At 39.0% G+C, this 8675-nt stretch overlaps 1 long non-coding RNA gene across 1 annotated transcript in view; it reads left to right on the top strand.

Annotated features, from left to right (window-relative positions):
• LOC107559520 (uncharacterized) overlaps positions 1 to 3164 on the top strand; it is a 16021-nt gene extending 12857 nt beyond the window's left edge. The window contains exons 2-3 of the long non-coding RNA XR_001605632.1: positions 373 to 378; positions 3120 to 3164. This is a non-coding gene — a long non-coding RNA (uncharacterized lncRNA). The remainder of the gene's footprint in view (positions 1 to 372; positions 379 to 3119) is intronic.
• Positions 3165 to 8675: the final 5511 nt, after the last annotated feature.

Raw genomic sequence — 8675 nt, 5'->3', positions numbered from 1 at the left:
AGTGAAAAATTTAAGGGGGTCTGAATACTTTCCGTACCCACTGTATATATATATATATATATATATAAGAATTACTGTAATCAATGTGTGATGATAAACGCATGAATAACAGTCTCCAGGTCCTTAAATGAGAGAATTGATTTCAGTTTTGAAATAATTCTGATTCTGAGTTGATTGAAATGCAGCCTTCACAACACTAGTAACCTGTTTATCTAAAACTAAAGCCGAATCCATTATAACACCCAAATTAATAATTGAGACCTCTCCCGTTAGTCTTATGGATTTGTCCTCAGATAGGGGTTTGAAGATTGTTTTCAGAGACACCACTGACAAAGTTTTGGTGCAGTGTTGAGAAAGAATACCCTGATGTAGGGAAATGTGCTCTGTATGAACTGCTGCCTTTTGGATCAACCTATTTGTGTGAGGTCGCATTTTCAGCCACGGCAAACATAGACGAAACAGACTCAACCTGGAGAGAAGTCTTATTGCTGCCGTTGCCACACTTCACCCCTGAATGCAAAATCTTATTCATGATAAACAAATGCAAATTTCACATTGAAAATTAAATGAATAACTTATATTCAGATTAACCTTTTATTAATGTAAATAAATTGATATTAGAAGGTCAAAGCATATTAGTATTCCTGTTTGTGTAATGTCCATTTCATGTTAAAGGGGTCATATGATGTGATTTTTTTTTTCAATTGTTCCTTTCTCTTTGGAGTGTTACAAGCTCTTGGTGCATAAAGAAGATCTGTAAAGTTGCAAAGACTAAAGTCTCAAATCCAAAGAGATAATCTTTATAAAAGTTAAGACTCATCCATGTCCTTCTAAAACGCCTCGATTAAACACGGCCCCACATGTCTACGTCACTGTGTGGGAAAATTTGCATAACGCCGCCCAAATGTTCACGCAAAGAAAGAAGGCGTAACTTTTATTCTCGCTGTAGTATTGTTGCTGCCGCCGCCATGTCGTGAAGGCGCTGTGCGTTTCATTGTGAAAGTGAAACTACTTTGTTTGGTCTTCCAAAAGAGGACGATATCTGCTTTGTCATGCCTGGAGCTGATCCGTGCTGGTCGCTGAGGAAATACATCAACTTCACTGTGGATCACCGGATCGGCTTTCACCGTGGACGAAGCGGAGACGGTATAAAAGACAGTATAAGTCATTATAATCAGTAATTATGTCCCCACTGGATGCAATAAATGCCTAATTTATAATGGGTTTTAATGTTTTTGTCTCGTCGCTCCGGCCGGACACGGCCTCACAATATGGTAAGGGGCTTAACATTTCCGTCACACGCTTGAGGTATTCAGCCAATCACAACACACTGGATAGCTGGCCAATCAGAGCACACCTCGCTTTTCAGACCGATGAGCTTTGTAAAAATCTATGTGTTTCAGAAAGGCGGGGCATAGAGAAACAATAATGTACAGTATGTGGAAAATGTGTTTTTTTTAACCTTAAACCGCATAAACATTTCATTACACCAAATACACAAAATAATGTTATTTTTAGCAGCATCATATGACCCCTTTAATAAACTAACTGAAGAGGCAGCTGGTGCAACAGGCTATAAGAGCAGTGGATCACCTACTTTGGCTTTCACAATCCACATGTTGTTGATGAGCTGATGCTGTGCCTCTCACCCATCCACACACCATCTGCTTATAGGCCTCCAAACCTTTTGTAACATTTAAGGTCTTCAGCTGTGTATGGGCTTGGTGAAAAAAGAAAAAGGTAGTACACTGTCAGGATAAGAAATCGAAGAATGGTTGGGTCATCAGTCCACTACAAAGGAACCAGCTTTTGTATGGATCTTTATCACTAAATTAGTAGAACAATGTCTTCTGTAGTACATTAACCGTGCAATCCATGCTGTTGTTTACATCTGAGTATCTCCAAATATGGCCGCGCATCCGGGTAACTGACCAAACCATGATGTAGGTGCAAACGCTCTATTGCTTTTTTTTAATCTTTTGCCAAGTCAGGCTATATCCACACTGCAAGCATTAGTGCTCAATTCAGATTTCTTTTATATGGCTGTTCACATTGTGGAGCTAGAGTGACATAACAGTTCCGATATGATTGCAAAACATCTGACCTGAATCAGATTTAGGACTACACTTTTAAAGCCTTGCTCAGATCTGATTTTTGTGCATATCCGATTGGAATCTGATCATATTTAGCATGTATAACCAACAAAAAAATCACGTGAAATCCAATTTTTACAAATCCATTTCAAGCTACATTCATATGTGGTTTGAGGTCCTGTTTAAATCACATTTCTGGAAACCATTTTTTTTTTAGTCTGACCACTCCGATCATATTTCGAGTAGCTTTTCACATGCTCCATCATGTAAAACGTAAACCCGTCAGATGTTTTTGTAGAAAGCATGCTGACCGTCTTCGCAGAAATAAGCTTGTGCAAGTGGAAATAGACAGCAGCTGTCTCGTAAGATAAAATATAATCCAGCGTGAATGTAGCCAAACAGAAGGACTAACAAGATACCTTTCATTCAATTATTTACTCCCATGAAATAAGCAGACAACACGAATAGGATTAGATTAAGTTTTCTGCATGTCTATAAGACTTAAATGTTCCCTTTAAGTGAAACCAGAACAAATAGGTTATTAATAGGGATGTAACGATTAACCGCGAGCCGGTTGAAAATCGATTTAAATGTGAAGATTCAAATCGTTTGAGATTCTAAAACAAATCGCGATTCAGTTAGGTGTAGGAGTTTATATGAATCCATGTCTGAGGGGAACTTACTGTCTTTCGATGGTATTTTTTCGTTTCCTCTTGCCTCCTGTATAATGCATATTAAAGCTCATAAGTGCAGCGCTGCTTTGTTTACAGCAGAAACCAAGGAAAGGCTTTGAGCGCCACCTGCTGGCAGAGAGAGAATCTGCGTCTCGTTCAGCTCGTCTGCTGTTTCGGTTTCATGCAGATATTTTTTATGCATAGTTTCACAAAACTGAAGTCAAACCATTCTGTTTTTGCTTCAAATTTCGAAATGATACAATCTAATTTAGATTAAAAACTGCTCATGTTGCATGTATGCAGCTTGTTTGTTTGCATCATGATTAAAATGCCTCTATTTTTAAATGTTAAGAGCACAGACAAAGCCTTATTTTGTTTATATGAAGAGATTTATTTTATTTGTGTTATTTGATTTTGGGGCTTGTTTTAACATTTCAAATTAGTTTTGTTATTTACATTTACATTATATTCAAATTTTGTTATTAAGCAAATTATTTTATCCAAAGCGACTAACAAATGAGGACAATAGAAGCAATCAAAACCATCAAGAGCAATAATTTACAATTGTTTTATTAGTATATTATTATTATTATCATTATTATAGTGTTATTTCAATTTCACAAAGAAATGTACAGTATTTTGTCTAAGCAATAATAAAAGGACACATTTAATTTATAATTTGTCTTAAATCTCATTTTGTTAAAACAAATCGTGAATCGAATCGTGAGTTGAGTGAATCGTTACATCCCGAGTTATTAATGTAACAAAAATGAATTTGACAGACTGTAGTCTTCTTAACAAAGCTGAACTCCGAGAACACTTCTTCAGGCCACTGAACCAGTAGACACCGCTGCATCGACGTCCCACTGCTCTTACGCAGTGGATGCACGACCCACATCCGTTGGCTCGATAGACAGAAGGAAGCCATCCACATTAACTTTCAGGTCAAAGGCAGACAACTGCAGAACGTGATCCTTGATTGCCTCCGCATCATTGAACATACTTGTGAGGCTGGCGCCACACAAATAGGTAGACGGCTCTGAGCTGGTCAGCAGCACACTCTCCTCACCATTGTCAGTGCAGACAGTAGCTTTCTCTCTAAAATAGGCAGAGAATGACCGCGATGCCTCCTTTAGTCTGCAGCTCTCACACCTGTGCATCTTCGACTTCTCCACAAACTCCCTGTGCTTGTACTAGCAGCTGGAACACCACAGTTGAATCGTCACCTCTATGCCCTTTATTGTGGTGCTGTTGATCTGTCTTCCTGCTAGCTGCCTTCTCCCTCCGCCACCTCAAAGTGAGCAATCTGCTCAATGCTTGACGTACCAGTGCACAGGCAAAAGCACCCATATCTCTCGCATAAACAGGTTCTTGAAAGCATAGGAGTTGCCGGCCTCAGCTGCGTTGACAAAGCATCCCACTGCGACACCAGCTCACCCATCCCGTTGCAGATCTGCACCTCTTTAAGCTCACAGTCCACAGTCCGTGAAGTCCAAGTCGGACCTCTCCAACCTAAACAAACCACAAACACAACATTTAGTTTTCTTTTAATTTTGAAGCACTCAGGTACAGCTCTGAAACTTCTCTGTGACTTGCGACTTCTGCTTCAGACTGAGGACCTTCACCTCCGCTATAGTCATCCTTTTGCAGCTCAGCGGCATGCACCACAAAAACGGCAACCTGATCACCTCCAGGCTGGTCCGACAAGAGTATACCACGTCGTAGCTGTCTGGATCAGAGAAACCTAAGGAACAAGCAAAAGTCCTTATTTAAAACCGAGCCCAATGCCGATTCAGCAATGAGCTACAATACACGCATCAGTGAGGCTGATCTATAAAAACAACTAGCTGCTTACTTATGCCACACCTGTTGTTCCTCAGCCTCAATGTGTTGCTGTTTTTTTTTTTCCCGCTTGAGTGAAGTTGGCTGTGGTACTCCTGCCTAGCGCATTGAATGACTGGTAATAAATTGAGAAATGTTTCTAGACTGCTTTATGGGTGACACATTATAGATGAATCCTTCCACCGTGTCTTCACCCTCTTTTCGGACTTCAGCAGCACTAGCCATCCCTCTGCTGCTTTTCTGGACACAGTCAGAATCTGGACGCAGACGTCGCGTTCTCCTGGGACTCCAAATTGGCTTGCTTGGACGAATGACAGCATATGCAGCAGTTGGGCTATATGTATGCAAATTAAGCTGTGCTTTTGTCTTTAAAAGATATGATTTCATAAGGTCCCACCAGCTGTGCTCCAGTTTGCCCCCTTTCCTCTGCTGGGTCTTTGTTTTTTTCGTAGGACCTTCTGGCCTACAGAGAAGGGTGCCTGATTTGCCACCCTCTGTCTCCTGTCCTTTTTTTTTTTTTTTGACATTCTCTTTCACAATGAGAGCTGAAAGTTATCAGTAACCAATTGGAAAAACACCAATTTTTCTCTAAGATGACATTCCCACAAAACAACCCATTAATGAACGCTTACCTCTGAATGGTTCCATTAAGTTTTTCCACAAGCCCATTTGTTTGTGGATGATATGGAGCACAGAGGTTTCTCTCCACATTGAGAAAGGCACAGAGTTTTTCATTGATATGTTTACAAATCATACATCACAAATATACAATGAACCATAAATGTTGTGTACAAATCAGAATCCTATGCACACATGAACATTTTCATGCATACTGAATGTTTTTCCCCATTCAACAAACTACAAACCTAGTTAACAAGCTCTGTGCCTTGGTCAGTAAGTATTCTCTTTGGTGCCCCAAACCTGTAGAAGAAATTAATGATGCAGCAAGAGACAACGGCGGCAGATTTATTTGGAATAGCATAGGCCTCTGGCCATTTCGTGTTATAGTCAACCTGGACACAAATGTACTCGTTTCCATTGTTGGTCTTGGTGACTTTCCCCATTAAATCCATGCCCAGCAGTTCTAGAAGCTTGTCCACCTTAAAATTAAAATCGCAACATTAATACATTTAAATTTAGTAACCTAATTACTTCCCTGTCTCAAAATCCATGCACATCTGTGGACAACAAGCTTACATACATGTATTGGGATGTACTTGTGCTCCTGCTTGATGGACAGTCTACTAAACTGGAACTGGTTACACTGCAAAACTTGATGTTCAGAAATAAGCAAATGAGAAATGCATTCCATAACATAATCAGTTTGTATGCATCACAGCAAAATTAAAAACTTAAAAAAAAAAAATATTTACCCATTTATCAATGTCCACTCTCATTCCAGGCCAGTAGAATCTAGCTGAAATCTTTTTTTTTTTTTTTTCCAGTTCCACAATGTGCTCCATAGGGGCTGTCATGGAATCCTGAAAAAAAAAATGGTTGGCCTCTTATCTTGCATGCAGGCTTTCTTGTAAAAACAATAATGTTTGGTGAAGTGTTCAGATTCAAAATATGCCACTGTATCAGTAAGAAGGTCAACAATAGAATATTAAATAAAATGTATTGTAGCTCTATATGGAAACACTAATACGAAGCATCGCGTTTGGACGTCAGCACCGACCGATTAGTGTAATTTTGTATAAGCAAAATTTAAAATGCATAGTCAGACATAAGACAAAAACAAAGGAATAATTGTAAGATTGCAAGCCTCGTCGAGGGGGAACAGGAATTCCAGAAGAGAACGGAACTGACTACTTCACCAGCACAAACCGACACGTTAAATTGAGTCACCAAATACCTTTACCTTTTGTGTTTAGTTGTCATTTATTTTGACAATGAAGAGGCTGCGATGTCAAGTTTGCAATCTGTTGTGTGCACGCAGGAGGCGCAGGCGCGAACACTTTATATCAGTGGAAAGATATATCCGTCAGATAAGAGCAAGACGTCATTCAAAACGGTCCGTTTTTATTTGAGTTCCTTCAAAATAACAGTGAAACATCGTACTTTTGTAAAATATAGAAAACAAACAAAATGCGCTTGCCGTCTCGGTCTCTGTGAACTTCTTCCTGAAATGAAGAAAAACTCAGCGATATTGTCTACTTGTCACACAGACATGAGAAATATATTCATAAAACCCCCGAGATGCCCACTTTTAAGTTTACATTTTGCTTATTCATTTAATGCATTATACAAGTCACTTTGGAATATAAATCATAGCACGATTCAGAAGATTAAAAAAAAGTGACTTGTAGTCTAGAAAATAGGCCACGGTATAGCAAATTATTTTGCACACTCCCTGGCTTTGGGTCACGGACCTCAGTTTGAAAACCCCTCTTTTGAAAAAAACCTGCATATGCTGGTTAGGTATGTTTTGAAGCATGGCTGCTGGCTTAAGTTGGTCCGCGACACCGCGGCCCCAAGCAGCGCCAGAAGCAGTGCCAGGAGGGACAGCGACCCAAAACCAGCCCACATCAGAAGACACGAGCCAGAGTGAGGCACGGCCGAAGATGCCAGGTATAGTTCCCATCTAGTCGAAACACCTTGTTTTCCGCGTCTGCGTCGTCATTTCCTCCCAGGAGCAGCATAAGCCGGCCGGCGTAAACTCTCCGGTATAGAGAACTCAAACGGTGGAGTGTAAATGCTTGATTCTGCCAGATCAGTTTCTCAACAGAGTTTCAGATAGCCATTAGTGTTAGCCTGTCGTAGACCAGTGCGGTTGAAGCATGTTGAAGAATCATAGAAAAACATAGAACGAACACAAACAACCAGACAAGCTGCAGACGGCAAGCCATACACGCTGGCGCCATCTTGAAAGTTTATCTATCGAAGATTATCTTATGTCGAATTACAAAATAAAAGCCCTCCAACGACTCATAAAATGCAGCTTTGTCAGACAATTCAGATTGGTTTAAAAAGGAAACTCAGTTTCTACAGACCACTTTCACTTTAGATTGACAGTATACCTCCTCAAACGGTCACTCACACAATGTCAGGACTATCTGATGTTGAACTAAAAAAAAATTTTTTTAAAAAATAACCCGTTTAGCCTATATATTCAGATACTCCCAGTTTCACTTTAGAGTGGCGATAAATACTCAGCATCACAGTCACATCGAACACTAAAACATCTAAATTATAACTAGATCAAAAATATTTTTTTATATTTAAAATAAAAATGTACCAAATCTACATTGATAAACACAGAATGTAAATGTAATCAAGCACTTCACTAGTATATCAGTTATTCTCAATATTATATATTAAATTACCTGAATCTTTTGGCTGCAAGATTGGATTTAGGTTCCTCTGTGAAACTTTTTGCAGGATCCACTAGAAACACCATATAGTTCACTGCATTTATGTACAGAAAATGATACGTAAACAACGTAATACAGCAAACACTGATTAGATTTAAAAAATAAAATGTACCTGACATTGTAATGGCATGATAGATATTTAACATACTCTCCAGAAACTTCCAGTGGACATTGCCAGTATTTACAAATGAAACAACAGCTTGGTAATGATCAAAGTTCACCTGAAAATAAATAAATAAATAAACGTAAAAAAAATTATTATATTATTAACTATATATTTGCATTGTAAACCATAAAATGTTTGCAGTTTTTAAATAATATACAAAGCTGATAAGTGCTCAATAAATTGGTTTTAACAGGTACTTGTCATGTTTCCAATTCCTCTGTCCATCTCATACATAATAAGACTTACATTATCACTCCCTCCACTCACAGACACAACATTTGCATCTTCACACCTGTGGACAGTTGCAAGCTGTGCTCTTTCGCCAAACAGAATCACACCTGCTGTGTAGAGATTCAGAACATGTATAGTCTTTTCCATCTCTAACTGATTTGCAGCGAGATTAAAAAGTTCCTTCAATTACCTGCATGTAGTAAATGTATAATTTCTCAGAATTCAGAACTGCCTTAATTCTTCGTGGCATAGATTCAACAAGGTGTTGGAAACATTCCTCAGAGATTTTAGTCCA

This window comes from Sinocyclocheilus grahami, unplaced genomic scaffold (genome assembly GCF_001515645.1).
Source record: "Sinocyclocheilus grahami isolate Dianchi unplaced genomic scaffold, SAMN03320097.WGS_v1.1 scaffold689.1, whole genome shotgun sequence".
NCBI lineage: Eukaryota > Metazoa > Chordata > Actinopteri > Cypriniformes > Cyprinidae > Sinocyclocheilus > Sinocyclocheilus grahami.
The sequence above is the reverse complement of the archived record's forward strand: the minus strand, read 5'-3'. Positions and strand labels throughout refer to the sequence as shown.